The following is an 18,261-nucleotide window of genomic DNA, read 5'->3' on the forward strand; positions in this document are numbered from 1 at the left end:
CTGTCCACCTGGCGATGGGAGCAGGTGACGTCTCCTGGCTGCCTGGTGGACTGGCAGGCTGTGCCAGCCTCTGGACTCTGACTCCCATTTGCATGCATTGTTATTAGAAAGGAGGGGGTGACTTTGGGGGCTGAAAAACAAAAAGGGAAGCTGTTGGTTGGGAGGAGAGGATCCTGGAGACCGTGAGAGAGGTGAGGGCCTGCACTGACAGTTTTCCTTCAAAATTTGACTATTAGTTAGGGTACCAGGGTCTGGGGAGTGTGTGAGCATTAGGAGCAGGGCACAGGGGAGGGGCCTCATGCTGTCTTGGAGAGTCAGGTGGGTTCTTGGAAGAAATGGCATCCAAACTGAGCCCTGGCAAGGAGAGGGGATCACCTGCCAAAGCAAGTGGAGAATGGGTTTCCAGCGGAGACACCGGCTCTTTGGGGAGCCAAGTTCAGGTCCATGTGGCTGGAGTGACCAGCGTGAGGCGGCTGGGAGGTGGCAGCTTGACTCTGAGCTGGGCCTCTTTTGGGGACTCAAGTGTGTAAGATCTGTAGCTGGTACTGGTGGAGGTGGGGACATTCTGGCTGCCTGTCACTGTAGACCAGGACATGGCCCCGTGGTCCCTAGGGTGGAGTACAGATCTGATGTGGGTGCCTTAGGGAGCTTGAGGGAACGGCCTCCCCCAAGTCTGAGCATGCTCTGAAATGGCTGGAGGAGCCCCCAGGAGCCAGCGTCTCCACCCTGTGGTGGGCTCAGCCCCCCTAGCTGGGCAGAGCCTGCAGCGTTCCTGTCCACCTGCCAGGTGCGGGTGCTTTCTAACTACTGGTTACAGAGGTGAGCAGCTCCGCCCAAGATCCTACTGCTTATTTCCTAGTGGGCGAGGCCGCACTTGTGGATAAAATAGTCTGGAAAGGTGGCATTTCCCAGAGTAAGCAAGGGGCAAGCCTTGTGCTGCACCAGGGAACATGTGTCCGGGGCAGGGGACCAGCGAGAACAGAGGCGTGGAGAAGGGATGGATTCTGAATGTTCAAACAGGGAGGGGGGTTGCTTTCATTTGAGGGAGTCAAGGGACATCAGGGGGCCAACTCACGTCGGAATTGTCAAGGCAGAATCGTGACGGTCATCTGGATGGCTGTGTGGGAAGAGATCTTAGGGGTCTAGGGTGGAGGTCAATCCACCATGCAGAGTGACAGGAGATGGCCTGGCCTGCTCCCCCACCAGGAGGCCTGAGCAGGTGCCTGGACTTGATGGGCATGTGTTTCCGCTGCCCGAGGTGAGGCCAGCGATGAGCAGGGGAGGCACATTGCCCGAGTTGTCCAAGTGGGGCTCCCAGCTCCGTCATTTATGAACTGTGTCTGATCCTGGAATCATCAGTTAGCCCCCAAACCTGTTTCCTTATCTGTAAACTGGGGACCACTGGTCTCCACCTTCGAGTTGTGTAGCGAGCATAGTGGAGGCCATAAAGGTGGACATCAGGTTCTTCTCACCACGCTCATTGTCAAGACAAGGTAGTGGCACAGTGATCCCAGAAGCCACCTGGCCAGACCAGAACAGGTGCGTGTGTGTGTGTGTGTGTGTGTGTGTGTGTGTGTGACCCAGAGGACATGGGGATGAATCATGACCCTCCAAAGTCTTGCATTAATAATGCCTTTTTTCTCAGCCTTCCAAGGCGGGCCGCCAGGTCCATATATAGAAGGCGCGGTGAGGCCTCTGCTGCAAGCGCCCCAGGGTCCCCAGTTGCCATGGATTCCGCGGGCGCTTGGAGGCGGTCGCCCGCGGCGGTGTCCCGGGGTGGGGTTGGGGGGGGTCTCGGCCCCCGCAGTCCATCTGCGCCCGGGCCCCGCCGGAGTCCACCTTCCTGGGGGCTCCTGAAAGCTCCTGGACCCTGCGCGCGAGAAATAAACCGGTGGCGACCGGAACGGGCATCCGGGGCGAGTGGGGTGTGTGCGGGGCTTGCCGGGGGCTGCGGCTTCTGCCCCGGGGTGTCTTGCCTGGAGCGGACGCGCATCCGGCCGGAGGCGCCCGGAATCCTCGCGGAGTCGCGCCTGGCGCGCGCCGGCGTCAGGGGCTTCTGGGGAGCCGGGAGCCCGGGGCGCGCCTTCGTGCCCGCGGCGGCCGGATCGGGGGCGAGTCCGGAGAGGCGGGTGGGGGACCGGGCCCTGCGGCTGCGTCCGTGCCCCGCGGCCACCCCGGCCACCCCGGCCACCCCGGCCACCCCGCGGGCGGCGCGCAGCTCGGCGGGCGGGGCGGGCGGGGCGGGGCGCGGGGCGGCCCCGGGGGGCGCGGGGCGGGGCCGGGCTGCGGCGGCGGCGCGTCAGCGCAGAGCTGGGCGGCCCCGCGGCTCACACCGGCCCGAGCGCCGCCGAGGACGCGGACCGGGACCTGCACCCGCCCCGGCGCGGCGCCCCAGGCTCCTCCCGCGGCCGGCGCGGCGCGACCATGGCGGACAAGGAGGCCGGCGGCGCGGACGCGGGGCCCCGGGGTGAGTGCGGGGCGCGGGTCCTGCGGCCGGGCCGGCCCGGGAGGCGGAGGCGCGCCCTGCGCGCGCGGTGACAGGAAAGTGGGTGCCGCACCCCATCCTGCCTCGCGGGCGGGGCACCAGGGCCCCCCGGCGGCCCCCGGGTCACGTGCTCTGTGCCCGGCCGGGTGCGGGCGCTGCGCGGGGTCCGTGGCTCCCGCCGGGCACCCCGGGCGTCCCCAACGCGGGGGGTGCCCGCTGCCGCGGGGGGTGCCCGCTGCCTCGGGGGGGGCCCGCTGCCGCGCCCCGCGGCGAGGCCGGGTGAGACCCGCCCCTCGCGTCCAGCCTCCGCGCCCCGCACCGCGATGCCGGCCGCGGGGCGGCCCCTCATCCTCGGCCGCCGGTTCCCGTGACTCGGCCCGGCGGACCTGGGGTCTGGGGCGAGATCGCAGATGCGGGCCAGTCCCTGCACCCCCCGCGGCCATGCGCGGGCCCGGACCGGGACGGCTGCCCCGGGCCGCCCTGCACCTCGCCCATCGGATCCCCGCCCCTCCCCGGGGAGGCTCCGGGCGGGGAAGGGGCGAAGCGGGGCGCGCGCTGCACCTCCCTGCCCGGCCGCGGGCGCAGGGCAGACGCTGGCGTTAGGCAGATGCGCGGGGGCCGCTTTCCTTGGGGAGCTTGGTTAAGGCTGGGCTGGGGGGGGGGCGGGGTGGGGAAGGAGCAAGAAAGGACCCTGGGCAGGGAAAGAGGGGGAGCAGCCCTTGGGGGCTCGGAATATAAATCCTGGCGTTGCTAGCGAAGGGGACGGGCTGGCCAGGATTGTGGGTCCCAAGTGGGGAAAGTTGGGCGCACGGAGGCCCCGCGCTTCCCTGACCTGCAGGGCTTGGGCAGGAGCAGCCGCTGGAGGGGAGCGTGGCCCGCGGCACCCCGGGAACCACAGGGCCGGCCGCTAGGCGAGGACGAGATGGAAATAGCCAGGATGTGAGGAGAAGAGCGCTCGGCTCTGCGGGGCCCCGAAGCCCGGGAAACTGAGGCAGGCGGTCGTGCAGCCACTAGGTGGCCGCGGCCCCCCGCCGTCCAGTGCGCCCCGAGCCTCACCTGCCCCCTCCCCGGCCCATTGTTCCTGCGGATCTGGGAGGTGCCTCCTCCCGCACGGCACTGCAGTGGTGGGGAGCGCAGGGGGAGGGGGGACCCGACTCCGCTCGGGCCTGCCAGGGCCCTGCAGAACACAGGCCTGGCCCAAACAGGTTGCCCACATCTGCCCCTCTCCTCTGCCCGTCCCCGAGGGCGAACTTGGCAATGGGCTGGCGCTTCCTTTGTCTGAACAGCCCTCAGAAACTGGGTAGATTGTTTTTTCTTCTGCTTCACTCTTTTCTTTTAGGTGGGGGAAAAAATGTTTAGGATGACAGGGACGGGTGACAGAATCGCTCAGAATCGCTACAGCTGAAGTTAGTGAGCCAATTTCTTGCCTCTGCTGCTGGGATAAATAGTGGGTGATAAATAGTGTCTCCAACACGAGGTTGTGCATTTGATCAAATTAGAAGAGCGATCAAGGATGTGCACTCCCCACACACTATTTTTACACGCACTCCTGCACACGCACCGGGCCCTGTTGGCTGGCTCTGCTCAGGTTGGTAGAGCTTCCCATTCAGGATGGGGAGACACAGGCTGGGTGTGCCCGGCCACCTGCTCGCCGGTGTCTGTTCCAGTGTCTTCACTCGCAGTGATCTGCAGTTCCAGCAGCCGGGGAGAATTCCAGGCACAGAGACTCGGGACACAGCGCCGGCTGTCCCTGGCAGCTCGGTGCTTCTCTCTGGGCTCTCAGCCCTTCATCTCTAACATGGGAGATATTAATAGTACCTCAGAGGAGCAGAACCGCTCACCCCTCTCCCTGCACATCTCTTTGCAAGCTTTCTTCATTGCTTATTCTGTGCTGGGCAGTGTGCTTTCATCATTTTATTTTTTAAAGCCTCAAAAACAAACCTGTTACCGCATCCCCCCATTATGGGGAGGAAATCTAAACATAGGTTGAATGACCTATCCAAGGTTGCACATCTAGCAAGTATTGATTTGGATCCAGGCCACTTGATTCCAGGGTGGAGCCCTTCACCACCATCCTGTACAGTCGTGCAGGTGATTCTGGTTGCTTCCATTCTATCAGAGACATTTTTAAAAAGTGGTTGTTTTTCAGGGGATTGTTTTAAGGCTATTCTTGGTACAGAAGCATGAGTGCCAGTGGCACCGCACTGTGTTGGACTTGTGCGCAGTGGGAGCTCCAGGTGGTGCTGGTGCCAGGAGAGCTGTCCATGGAATCCTTGGAGGCACCCATGAAACAAGAATAGCGGAAATGTTGGTAGCTGTTGAAATTGGGTGTTGGGAGCATAGCAGGCATTTACACTCTTGCTTACTTTGTATATGTTTGCAAGCTTCCTTAATAAAATACTTAAGTCAGTTAATTTATAAAATCTGAAGGGCCACCCTCATCTCTGGAGGTTCAGAGAGCAAAGGCTGACATGACATTTCAGTTTTGCCATACACGCCCCTCCCCCCAGACCCAAGTTGGTTGACACGTGGAGCCCCAAGAGGGTGTGGTGAATGCAGGGGGCAGGGGCTGGCTCAGGTGGGTGACTGAGTCAGGGATGGGTGTGGACAGCGGAACCCAGTGATTTTCTGTAGGATGGGGGATTAAAGATAGGAACAGCAGGCAGGGGATTTTTGCCTGGCTTGGGGGTGCCCCTGGAGGCATTGCCTTGGATATGGGAGATAGGATTCTTACCAACCTGGCAGTTTATCACAATAAAAATACACATTTTAAGCAATGACATTTATCGAGGATTTAGTCTGCTGAAATCTGGGAGTACTGAGTGATCTTACTTAGCCCTGAACACATTTGTTATTGAATGAACAACTCTATGAGAGGGGCTCTGTTACCCCCACTTCAGAAGGCCCAGTGTGGCACAGCAGGAAAGGGGCTGAGTGAGGGTTAGGATGTGCCAGGCTGGCAACCTCACCTCGCCCGTGCCAGGCATGCGCAGCCCCTCAGGCAATTGTAGGAGTGACTGACTGAATGAGTCAGGGCTAACAGACAACATGGCTGCCCCCTGCCCTGTGGCCACTGGCTCCAGATGGAAGTGGAAGCACCCTTCTCAGAGGAAGTTTCCTGGGTATTTGTTCTTAAGACGCTAGACTTCGGCTCCCCTTCCATGTCCACAGCTGCAGAGGCCTTCCCCCAGGGTCCCTGCAAACCTCAGGCACTTTCTCCACATTGTGTCTTAGGTTCCCCAGAGCCCCATGATTTCCCTTGGCCCTCATGCCGCCCCCACCCTACCCCCAGCCTGGAAGCTCCTGTGTCAAGCAAGCTCCTATTCATCCTTCAAAACTCAGTTCAGGCATCACTTCTCAGGAAGCCTTCCTGGACTCATCCATTTGAGTGCCACCCCACCTCTGTGGTACCCAAGTCTTCGGTGCTATTGGTAAGCCCATTGGTTTACCCAAATGTTCATTGCTTATTCTTTGAGTGCCGATGGTGTTCCAGTTTTTGATTCTTCAATAGTCCAATGAGGGTGGTGTTATTACTGCCCCATTTTGTCAATGAGGCAGTTGAGGCCTTGAGAAATTTGGTAACTTGACCAGCCAGTGAATCAAATCACCCAACCAATGAGTGCTGGAGTCGGGAGCCTAGAAGCTTCTGTTTTCTCTCAATACCTTTTTTCCCTTTCTCTCAATACATTTTCTCCCAGTGAAGGGACTATGTCCTTCATTTCCATATAATTAATAAGGGCATGTCATAGGTGCTTAATAAGTGTGCTGGGTATTGAGTGACTATTAGTCAGCAAGCCCCAGCAGTGGAAATGGCATCTGCATCTGGCCCACTCCACGGTGGAGTGGTACTTCTAGAAACAGGGGTGCTCAGGAGTGGGTGGAAGCTGAAGGGGGAGGCTGGCAGGGCTCAGTCAATTCCCAAAGAGATGAGACTTTGGTTCCAACAAGGCTTTGAGTGACGACTCAATCTTGTGGGGGCGAAATGCTCTCAGTGCATAAATAGGCCTCTTTGGTAAAGGAAAAAGCTTCTTTATTGCGGCTGTGCATAATTAGACCGGCTGGGAGGACCCAGGGGCTTTAATGAATGAGCAGCATGTGGCAGGCATATCCGGGTGTGGGCGCTGCCGGGGGAGCAGGGTGAGCCAAGGAGAAGACCAAGAAGACCTCAGGCATGCAACCTGCCCCTCTGCAGCAGGCTCTGCAAGTCCTCACTACATCCCTCTGATTGCAAATGACTCCCTGTCCTGCTCTTTTCCTAGATGTGCAGTAACAGGTGGGGAGAGGAGCAAAGTGACTTTGGAGCCCAGAGGCTGCAGGTCAACGCCAGTTCAGCTTTCCTTCCCTGGTCTGGGAAAGGGTGCGTCCGTCTATTGTGGGAATAGCGGAGGAAACAGTTTTGTAATGTATCCAGTTCTTTCCCCAGAGGAGGAAGGGAGAGGTAGCTTCCCCACCTCTACCCTCTAGATGCCCACCCGGGTTGCCATGGCCTTGTGCAGCGTGCAGTCCAGCTGGGCTGCTTTCTTTGGAGGCCTTAGGATGGGGGCAGATTCTGCTCTGATTTTTCTCAGACTTGGTGCCCTGCGAGGAATATGTGAAGGTTCTGATGCTTTTAGACAGCTAGTACTTGGAAGCGAGACCCTGCAAAGTGCTGAACTCTTCTCTGGCAAACTCAAAACCCCCTCTCCTCTACCTTTCCCTCGTCTGCAGACCCCACTCCTGGGAAGCAGGAACCATGGCCACTGCTAGCTGGTCCTGAGGCGTGTAGGGTGGGGAACCATATTGTCTGGCCCTGGACACGCCCCTGGAGTTAGTTCCCCCAGCGGTTCTCAATCCTGGCTCCAGACTCAGATGGAGAAACTTTTAAAAGTCCTGATGCCCAGATCTCACCCCAGACTCTTACATCAGGACGTCCTCAAGTGACCAGGCAAGTGTGGCAATCAGATATCTGGATTTCAGGCTTGGGACCCCAGTACGTGGGGGTGGGCAGGCCTCGTTCCCAGGCTTCTGACTCGGCCCGTTTTCTTCTTAAGCGCCAGTGCTGTGTCAAGTGCTTCACCTGCGTTGTTTCATTTAATCTTTGTAAACTCCATAAAGTGGGCAGTTGTGCACAAGGGGAAGCGAAGGCTCAGAGAAATTAAGTACATTTCCCAGAGTGGCATAACTCGTAGGGGTGAGGCCAGAACAGAGCGAGGGGCTGCCAGGAAAGGCTCTGCAGGAACAGCTTACCCTCAGGGAACTGTTTCTCAATCTTCAGCCGCGTGGGATTCCCCTTCCTGATTCCACCAAATGTACTGACCACCCAAACTGTGATTTTGTGATTATTTAAAAAATCAGTCTACTGTTTTTTAAAAAATGCATTTGAGACTCTTACTGATGTCAACTCCATAGATAGAAAACCAGTGTCACTTGCCATAAACCCAAAGGTAACTATAACCCAAAGGCTTGAAATCCAAACAGGATCAGGCGGACGCTGCTGAATGCAGACGGCTTTGCGCCAGGCTGCGCTGAGGGTGCAGCGGGACACGGAGAGCTTTAAGGGAGATTCGGTCACAGGACCGCCAGGCTGGGATTTTCTCTTTGAAGGAAAGAGAAACTGGCAAGGGGAACTGAACAGCAATGGAAAAGATTGAGGGATCACCTGGGGGCAGGTTTTTATAATTTTCATTCCCAGACTTCCTGGAATGTGACCTTCCAGGGAAATGGGCTGGGAACCCACTAGTGACCCTCCTGATGGGGTGAGAAGTGTAAAATGTGACTGAAGGGGTCCTCCTTTGGGGCGCTGTCTTGGGTTGCCAAGTGGGTTAGAGAGATTGTCACAGAGGGATTTTTCAGGGACAATCTCCTTGGAGTCCAGTCCTAGCTCTGTCACTTACCAGCCATGGGGTTCTGGGCAAGTCCCTCAGCTGCCTCCCACCCCCACTTTCCCCACTGAGTTTTCTCATCTGTTCAGTGGGACCCATCATAGTACCTGTCTCAGAGTGGAGCTTACTTTGTAACCCCATACACTTCTCGGGGTGAACATTTGCTGTTTGTCTGCTGTGAATTCATGGAGGTGTGCGTGGCAGTTATCGGAGGCTGAATTTAGTCTGGGAATCTCTAGGAGAGCAGGGCTGCCCCGAGACCCCACGTCGAGGAAGGGGCAGACCTCCTGAGTCTTGTGACTCTTCTCCAGCAGGCGCAGACCTTTGGAGAGCTGAGTGTCTCAGGCCGGTGGTTCCATATCACTCCCAGTTGGCCCTTTTGCTCTGAGCTCTCCACTGGATTTCCTGGCTGGGGCAGTCAGTGGGTTCAAGGCCTCTGCTTCCTTGGACTCCATCCAGGGCAGCCTGACCTCTAGCCTCCCATGGACTCCCTGTCCGCCTCGGACAGGCTCTAGCTGCTGTGCTGAAGCCTGAGGTCTGGAGCTTTGTAGAGGCTGCTCTGAGCTGTGCCAGGACCACCCCCCTTCAGGCCTTGATCATGACCTGGCAGCTTTGGCGGTCAAAGGGCTAATGTGTGCTCCACAGCGCCCCTTCTGGGCAGCACTGAATTGCACAGTGTGGACCTTAGTTCCACTTATCTCTAGGGTGGCCGCATCCTGGCTTATGACTCTTGACCCAGTGCAGTTATTAATGGAGGCCCCTTTTACTTTCTAAGTATCCTTGTTCGGAAGATAAATTACATGGTTGCACTGCTTTGCTCTGTCCTCTCCCCAGCCATGTGGCCTCAAATAGGGTGAGAGAGGCAGCAGGGTGTGGTGAGGCCCTGACTTGGGGCTCTGGCACTCCTGGGTTCAGATGTGTTCAACATCTGGGCGTAAGATTGTGGTGCCTCAGCTTTTTTCTGTAAACTAGGGTGATTTATAATCCTATCCCATTGGGGTGCTGTGAAAAGGAAGTGAGAGAATATCTGTCAAGAGGGGTGCCTGGGCCAGCTACCGAGGGGGTGCTGTCACCGTTGTGGGTGTGATTTGGGAGAGGTGGAGTCTGGGCCCAGACTGCTCTGCTCTGTGCCATTTACCTGCCTGGGGACTCTGGCAAGTTACTTCGCCTCTTAATGGCTCCGTTTCCTCATCTGTAAAATATGGACTATGATAGTGTCCTCTTCATATGGTTTTATGAGTATTCAGTGAATTTAAACAAGAAAAACACTGAGAACAGGAGACACTGAATTAATGGCAGCCATTATTATTATTAGCTGTTATTGCTCTGAGGAATAATTGTCCTAAGAGTTACATTCTTGTGGGCAGGAGCAATTACCCAGGATATTCGTTTCTTATTGCTCTTGTAAAAATTGCCACAAACTCAGTGTCATAGAACAGCACAAATTTATCATCGTATAATTTGGAGGTTGGGAGTAAGTCCAAGGTGGGCCTCACTGGTCTAAAATCAAGGGGTTGGCAGAGCTGTGTTCCTGCTGGAGACCCTAGGGGAGAACACTTTTCTCCCCATTTTCTAGCTACTAGAGGTCATCTGCATTCCCGGGTGTGTGGCCCTGTCCTCCAGGCTCACAGCGCATCACTCCAGCCTCGGCTCCTGACTCTGCCCGCCCCACCACCCCCAGTATAAGGACCTCTTATGAAGTCCACTTGGATAATCCAGGCAATCTCATCTCACGACCTTACTGTAACCAGACCTGCAAATCCCTCTCGTCACATAAGGCAGCATATTCATAGGTTGCAGGGACTAGGATATGGGCATAGCTGGGGGGCTGTCATTCAGACTATCACAGTCAGAACCACTGGGGTCTTGCTTTGACTTGGGAGCATTAGTTAGAGAGCCTCCAGTCTCCTGCAGGAGCGGTTTGAACGTGGGAGGCTAGTCCACACCAGTCTGGTTCCTCCCGAGCCTGTGGTGTGATGCATTTTTGGAGCTTGGGTTGCTGGTCAGTCCTTGACTTTTCATCAGTCCTGTGGGGTCCAGGACACACTGCCATGTGGGGGCTGGCGTAGCCCCTTCTTAGGGGCTTGTGGAATCATGGAGACCTGAATACAAGGTGCATTGACTCCCAAATGGGGAGAATGAATAAATTGTTAAAGAATTGGTGAAATGTCTATAAAATGTCACATTATTATTTTTGCTTTTGCTATGTAACAAAGCTTCCCAACATTTAGTTGCTGAAAACAGAAGCCGTTTTATTTGCTGATGATTCTATGGGAAGGTCTCTGCTGCGTCATGTCTTGCCTGGCTCAGCTGGGCTACAAAGTCCAGGATGGCCTCATTTGTGAGTCTGGGGGCTGGTGTGGCTGTTGGGGGACTTCTTTCTCCACATGGATGGTTTTTGATTCTCAAGGATGCCAATTCAGGCTTCTTTACTTGGTGGTCTGGGGGCAGCAAGGCAGTGAGAGCAGAGGCTCCAAGGAAGTGATCACATCACTTCTGCTCTATTCTAGTGGCCAAAGCAAGTCACAGGGCCAGCCAGATGTGGTGGGAGGTGGGGGGCGGGGAGGCATAGGGGAAGAAATAGACTATACCTCTTAAGGGGAGGCACTGTCAAGAATTCATGACTATTTTTGATCTACCAGAGTCAGCTTGATGCAAATGTTAACTGCACAACCTTTAAAAAATTGTATTATGTTTTTTTTTTTTTTATAGAGGCATGTTTTTTTTTTAATTTATTTGTTTGTTTATTTATTTATGTTTATACATGCACTGGGTACAGTCAGACGCGCGGGAGGGTGAGAGAATTCACCAGAGCCAGAGCGGGGAGCAGAGCAGGCAGAAGGACTGAAGTACACTGCTGAGGGGAGCAGCGGGCGGCAGGAGAGGTCTGCGCGCCATGTGGGACCCTCCTCCGGAGGCCGGGGAGCAGCCGGGGATCGAACCGGCATGGCAGAGGCCGCGGGCAGCCTCGCAACCCAGCGCTCAACCGCTGCACCACCGGGGAGGCCCCAAAAAAAATTGTATTATGTTTTAAAACAATTTGCAGGTTCGATTTTCTGACTTAAGATTTTCCACAAAGGTGTCATAATTGTCGGCCCACAGCAAAGCAGAAGTTCTTCTAACTCGAAAGCAACTTCTGATGATCTTACACTTAAAGTGATTTGACAGCGGCATGCGCTTCCATGATTGCTAAATGGGGGATGAGGCTGGTCTGTGTGGAAGCCCGGCTGCCTCATTGTAGTTTCTCCCAGTGTGTTTGTGTTTTGTTCGATTCAGACATGCTTTCTCGACATGCCTTCTCGAGGTTAAAGAACAGTAGGTCAAGGGCTAAGGGAAAAGCCGAGCATCTATGAATGCACCTTCCTTTAATGGCATTCATGGCTGTTTTTGCATCTGCGCCCATCCCCAAGCTCTCTGGGGAAGCTGGGAGGACAGAGGAAGGTACTGGAAGACACTGCCTGTAACAAAACAGTGAGTTTTCAGTTTTGCAGAGAATGGTCTCTATTAAAATGGGTGCCCCCTTCAAATCAAAGGAGGAGCACTATCAAAAAATGCATTCACCCAGGCAATGGTTCCAGGTCCTGGGTGTGGCTGATTGTTCTGGAATATTTAGAATATTGTTCTTGTGTGAGGAGAAGCTCCGAAAACAGACTCCTTAGGTGCTAAGTGACGGGCACCAACCCTCGTCCCCACGAATCCTGGTGCTTTTAGGGTGTGATTTTGCCGAATGTGAAGATTTTCAGGAAAACAGTGAATAATAGCAGAAACGTGCATTTCTATTTGCTGTGGTTTGGGGGTCCATTTAAAAGCATATGCCTTGTGTAAGAGTGGGGCCACCAATGATTCGGCCAATTGGAAGCACCTCTGGTTGTGTCTCTCCACCTCATTAACCAAACTCTTGAGACAACTTTATTTCCCAGGTGTGTAGCATGTTTTGGGGGGTAGCTTTGCCTACTCTGTTCCAAGGTTGCTGTCAGCAAATAGAGGCTTCGGGAAGGCGGGAAGTTCTATGGGCTGGAGCTCCTATTCCATCCCCCACTCCACTCCCTGATCTTTCCCTGGGGAGGGGGTTTTGCCGGCTTCCTTTGTTTCCAGCAAACTGGCTATGGGTCTTCCCCCTTGTTGCTCTGGTTTCTGTAAATCTGTGGTCTCCTTGGAGTCTCTGTCCCCGGGAGTGGTGGTTTCTGTGCCCTGACTCGTGGTTCCCATTTGGGACACAGGAGAGGTAGGTGCTGGGGCTCAGGCCTGCTGCCCAGGGCCTCCACTGGCCTCTTTTTGTTTCTCCCCCAGGCTTCCCCAGGTTGCCTTCCTCTCGTCACTTCCTTCCTTTCTTTTCCTTTTCTCATTGTCCTTGAGGGGCCACCTCTGGCAGCTGGGAGAGGAAATGCCTTATAGCACAAATGTCAGGATCTGGTTGCCAAAGCCGAGGTGAAAGCTGTTAAGAAAACAGAGATCATAGGTAGGTGGGTGATTGCTACAGTCACGTGGGCCCTGGGTGTCAGAGGTCGGGGCAAGGCCTACCCTTTCATTTTGTTGATGGACAAACTGAGGTCAGTGGAGAAAAGGGATCATCCTGAAGCATCCTTGGCAAAGCCAGGATAAGCATCCATGTCACTGACAGTATAGAAGTTTCCCAGCTGATTCCAGAGATGACCTCGGAATCCTTCTCAACACAGCGTCCGGCCAGTCACGCCGAATCCGAGATGGCATGCGGGCCTAAACCTCTTTCCCGGTAATGAAGGAATGACTAGTTCCTCTGTGCAGGAGTTACATTTTAAATGAGTGTTTGAAGAAGTAATGCTTAACTCAGAGGAAAGTGGTGCCAAATCAAATCACCATGAATCAAAGCGTCCTGGACGCTATCTCTCATCTCCTTTCTCAAGAAAGGCCTTTTATTTATTTTATTTTTTTTAAAGATTTATTTATTTATGCATACAAGAGCTGGGGTACAGGCCAGAGGCGTGGGGGGGGGGTGCGGGTGAGAGGATTCCCCAGAGAGTGGATTTTGAGTGCCATCTCTGCTACATTGGGAGGAATGTGATGGTGGGTAAGTGCTTCGTTTCTCAAATGCTGTCTTTGGGCTAAGATGGTCTCTGATGAATGAAGTTTGCTTGATTACACAGATGAACGGGAGTAGATTTTTATAGAGCTAAACCTATTCCATCTAAGAAAAGAATTTCTGATAATGTGGCCTCCTGGAAGATCATTACATTAACTGCCTCTCGTGTAGCCTCTCCCATGGACTGGGGACCTGGCCGTGTAATTTGTTTTAGCCAACAGGACATCAGCTCATGAGAAGCCCACAGGCTTGCTTCGTCAATGGGGTGTCAGCACCTGTGAGGCCCTCACAGAGGCGTGTAAGGACTCGTGTGCTGCCCCTGCTTGCACCAGCTGTCGCGAAATCCCCACTCTCCACTGAGGAGAGTGGACCCCCACTCCAGACAGCTCAGGTGAGTGTCAGCGTGAGGCTGTGGGGGTCATCTAGGCCCCGGCCAGCCCTCAGACAACTTCAGCTGTGAGAGAAAAGCCCAAATGACAGAATTCTGTGCAAACATGTGGTTATTTTAAGCCATTAAAATTTGAAGTTAAAAAAATGTGTTACTAGCCATAGATACCTGACACAGGGCTATTTGTTAAGAATGGAACCTAATGGCAGATGATAGGTTTAATAAACAAGGGCTTCATTGTCTGTCTTTGGCAAAATAAACACTTGACATGCTGTGGCAGATCCACAGTTTGTTTGTTTTCATGGAGGGCTGGGGGTGTAACGCCTGGGGAATAAGGCGTCATGGAGTTCGCTGAGCTGAGAAGCCCTTTGCTGAGCAGCATTGGGTCTTTATCAGCCATTAGCACCTAATTAGCGTGACTTTGCTGATCAGAGTGAGAAATGGTTGAAGGTGGGGTGCTGGTGGGGTCTCTCAGTGTTCTGAGAGCCAGTCTTATTTTCCAGACGAAGAATCAGAATCCTAGAAAGTGGCAGTGACCTGGGACACACAGTGACCTTGTGGAGGACCCGTGTCACTCTGTCCCTTGGAACAAGCTGAGACTCTGCCTGTCTGGGTTGGGATGCAGGGATGGGGGTGAAGCTGAAGATAGGGACTTTGGGCTGCCAGCACCCAGCTTGGGCCTAGTGATTTCAGAGATACCCCTGGAGGGATTGTGGTTGATAGGGGATTGTCCATTCTAGGACACCAGACTTTGGGGTGTCACTCCCAAGGGGGGGTTATGATCTGAGGTGTCAGAGACCCAACAAAGGCTGATAATGCTGGGCCTTGCTGGGTCAGCCAGATCTGTGTTGGGAGCTGCTGGGAGTGCACGTGTGTGTGCATGTGTGTGCATATGTGTCTCCGTGCGTGTGCTCATAAGAATGTACACATATGAATGCAGGCAGGGGTTGAGAGAGGGAGCAATGAAGAGGAGAAGGAGGGAGACAGAGATAGACAGAAGAAGGGAGAGACAGAGATGTTAGAAGCTTCTGGTAGGTCTTCCTTGGGTTTGCATGATTCATTCAAACACAACCCACGGGCACCTGGCCGGTCATGGACATGGATTTTGCTCCACACTTGTGGGCCTTCCCTGAACATTCACAGGTGAGCCCCCAAAGTGTCTTATGCTGGGGGTCAGAGCCTGAGGTGCAGCAGAATGGGATTCCGTAAGCAGTGGAGGAATGTCAGAATTCACCTTGTCTGAAACCTGTGTGCTGAGTGAGCACGCGTGTGGAAAAGCCGACTTCCTCACTGGTTCCATTATGACAGTGGGCCTATCTCCCTGCAGAGTGAGAAGACAAAACACGCTGAAGAAGCAGCTGGGGTCCTGTCCAGATGCCCCTCAAAATTCTTAGCGTGTATGTGGAGGGTGCGGGGGTTGGAAGAAGGTGGTTGCTTACTTTTTAGTGAAATATTAGCAACGAGGCTGAAATTAAACAGACTCCAAAAATGCAGCTGCTGTGGCCATGCATGGGCCCTTGTCCTGTGACTCACTGGGGAGGGTGGGGGGAGGCTGTGTTCCAGTCCTGGCCCCTCCCTTCCCACAGCCTCCAGCCCTGCGCTCACCACTGGCTCTGCCCTCTGAGAGAATCCGTCCCTTGGTCAGTTGGTTTCCATTTGTGAATCTGCTTATAACTCCAGGTATGCCCTCCCTGCCTGCCCCCCAAGCCCACCCTACATGCTGCAGAGTTAGGACCCGTATGGTCTTTCCATGCACACAGTAAGCTGCAGGCCTCTCCCCAAATTTGGCAGCAGAAGCCAGGACGCTGCCCCATATAAATGATTAATGGCACTGATTGAAGCCCTGGGAGGTGTCGATTGGAAAGGTTGATGCCCCGACACAGAGTCAGGTCCTAGGAGCCCAGAGTAAGTCTTGGGACCCAGCAGCGTGACAGAATTTCTGCCTCAGCACTGAGGATGACATTTGGGGGTGTCACTCTGCTGCAGGGCTTGTAGGGGCTGAGAGGCCAAGGGCAACCCTCCAGCACTTTCAGGCCTCTCTCTGGGCGGCAGAGTGGCCCAGGGTTGAGCTCAAGTCCTGGGTTCACATTTCAGCTCTGCTGGCTGGGAGGCCTTGGGCAGGGCTGGGAACTGCCCATTCCCTCATCTGGGGGATGGAGCTGAGAGATAGAGCCCACCCCATGGGTGACAGGGGAGAGAGCTGGACAGTGCTCGCCACCAGCAGGGACTCTGGTAACCATGGAAAGTAGGCAGACTATGGACTTGGGGGTCCTCGGACTTGGATTCAAATGAGCTTTGCCTCTTGCCAGCTGCAAGAGCAGCCTTCTCTCCTTGTGCTTCAGTCTCTGTAAAGTGGGGCAGTGGTGCCAGGCAGGCCTGGGGATGAAAGGGGCACCAGAAATGACGTGCCCAGAAAGTGACATCTACAACCCCGATAACAGAAGCCCTTCTAATTTGCTTGCTATTATTCTTGGTATAAATTACATGTGGTAAAGTATATGAATGTGACATGTGTAGCTCGATGGGTTTATATATATATATATGTAATGTATAGTACACATTGTATATAAATATATAACATATAGTAAGCATAATATATTTAAAACACACACACATATATCATATATACGTGTCTATAGCCATGTGTAGTAGGCAGAACAATGCCCACCCCTGAAGGTATTCATTTCCCGCTACCCTGGAACAGTCACAGAATGTCACCCTACATGGCAATAGGGACTCTGCAGATGTGATGAGATTGAAGATTCTAAGAAGGGGTGATTATCCTGGTTGTCTGAGTTCTGACTAAGTGAAGAGGGACCAAGAAGGCTCAATCAGAGCACGACTGGAAGATACCAGGCTGCTGGCTGAGAAGACAGAGGTGGGACACAGGCAAGGGATGCAGGTGTCCCTAGACACCTGTGGGAAACACAGGGCTCCCCCCTGGAGCCTCCAGAAGGAATGCAGCCCTGCGGACACCTTGATTTTAGCCTGTAACATTCATTTCAGACATCTGAGGTGCAGAACTCTCAGGCAATACATTTGTCTGGTGTTAAGTCACTAATACATTATCATCACATTTGTAATCCTTTGTTATGGCCATTGTGGGAAACTGACACATCACAGCCAGCAAGGTACAGGACATTTCTTCACTCCTGAGAGTTCCCTGCCCTCCTGCCTTGTGTCTCTGCCCACCCCGTGAGGTCACCTTTGCCCTGGCATCCTTCACCTTAGATGTACCTGTCCTTGAGCTTTGCTGTGTGCAGTCCTAGGCATTCTGTACTCAGCTTCTGAGGTCCCTTCACATCGCTGGGGGTGTTGCAGGCTGTTCCCTTGCTGTTGCGGTCTCTGTTTCACGGCGACATCATGCTTCGTTCACCCATTCTCCTGCTGTTTGGGTTGTTTTGTGGCTGTGTATACTTATTTCTCTTGGGAAAATCCTTGCTGCAGGGTTGCTGGGTTAGAGGGTAAGGTGTGTTCAGCTTGAGTGGACACACTGGGGTTGTGAAATGCCAGCACATGTGAAATGCCAGCAGTTTCCGCCTGGCCGGCTTCGGGGACTGGGTGCTGCTGGGCATTGCGGCCCGCAGTAGGGTGCATGTGCAATGGTGGGTGCAGGTCAGGGGTCTTAGTGGCCCTCAGGTGGGAGATTCAGGCGGAAAACCTCAGCCAACACGTGTGCTCTGGTTCTGGCTTCTGCAAGTACCAGCTCAGTACCAGCAGTTTCTTGGCCAGCTTCCCTGTAGTCTCCAGGCAGCCTGGAGCAGGAAGCTTGTCAGCCTGGTTTGCAGCTGTGGAAACTGAGGCCTGGGTAGAGTTCCTAAGGGCGGAATGGGGTGTCCTCCTTGGGCTCAGCTAATTTGGGATTCTGGATCCTGTCTCCCACCCCCTAGAGGAGCAGCTTCGCGTTGTGCCTGGATGGAGAGGGAGGGCAGCCATGAGGGTCAGCTTCCCCCATGGGAAGGACGGTAAAGAGCGGGGCCCTTTCTCCTGCTGCACGAGACAGGCCTGGGGGATGGCAGATGGTTTCCCAGATGCCAGAGGCCATAGCCCAGCTGGTGCAGGGTGCTTTATGGGGCCAGGCAGTGGTGAGGGGCTAATGGAGGCATCTGATTGGTTAAGAATTAGATCTGATCTGGACAGCAGAGAGAGCTACAGCAGGTGCTTGAGGATGGGAGCAGCCTGCTGAAATGGGTGATGTGAGTCGGGTAGGGTGGAGTTAGGGTGCTGGGCCCCCTGGGAAGCTTTCCACACCACCCTGCCTCAGCTCAGGCTGTTGCTCTCCCTGCTGTTCCTCTGCATCTTGCTTACTCCACAAACTTGCCCACACGGTGCCAGTCAAACATCACTGCCCTGGGACCACCGCCCACCCCACGCCTACCCCCCTTCCCCGTGGCACTCACCCTGGTGCCTAACAAAGAGTTCATGTGCAAAATGGCACAGAACAGTATTCTTAATGATAATGTTTAAA

General features: G+C 54.5%; 1 protein-coding gene across 2 annotated transcripts in view; it reads left to right on the forward strand.

The window, feature by feature from the left end:
* The window catches only part of HSPA12A (heat shock protein family A (Hsp70) member 12A), a 124,390-nt gene that overhangs the window by 64,582 nt on the left and 41,547 nt on the right, over positions 1–18,261 (forward strand). The window contains exon 1 of one of the 2 annotated variants that reach the window (XM_037496562.2): positions 2,426–2,467. The exons of the other annotated variant lie outside the window; for it this stretch is intronic. The gene's annotated coding sequence lies outside the window, so the exon portion shown is untranslated. Of the gene's footprint in view, positions 1–2,425; positions 2,468–18,261 lie in introns of those variants that run through there. 2 annotated transcript variants of the gene reach the window in all.

The sequence above is a fragment of the Talpa occidentalis genome, unplaced genomic scaffold (genome assembly GCF_014898055.3).
Source record: "Talpa occidentalis isolate TD23 unplaced genomic scaffold, MPIMG_talOcc4v2.1 talOcc4.8, whole genome shotgun sequence".
Taxonomy (NCBI): Eukaryota; Metazoa; Chordata; class Mammalia; order Eulipotyphla; family Talpidae; genus Talpa; species Talpa occidentalis.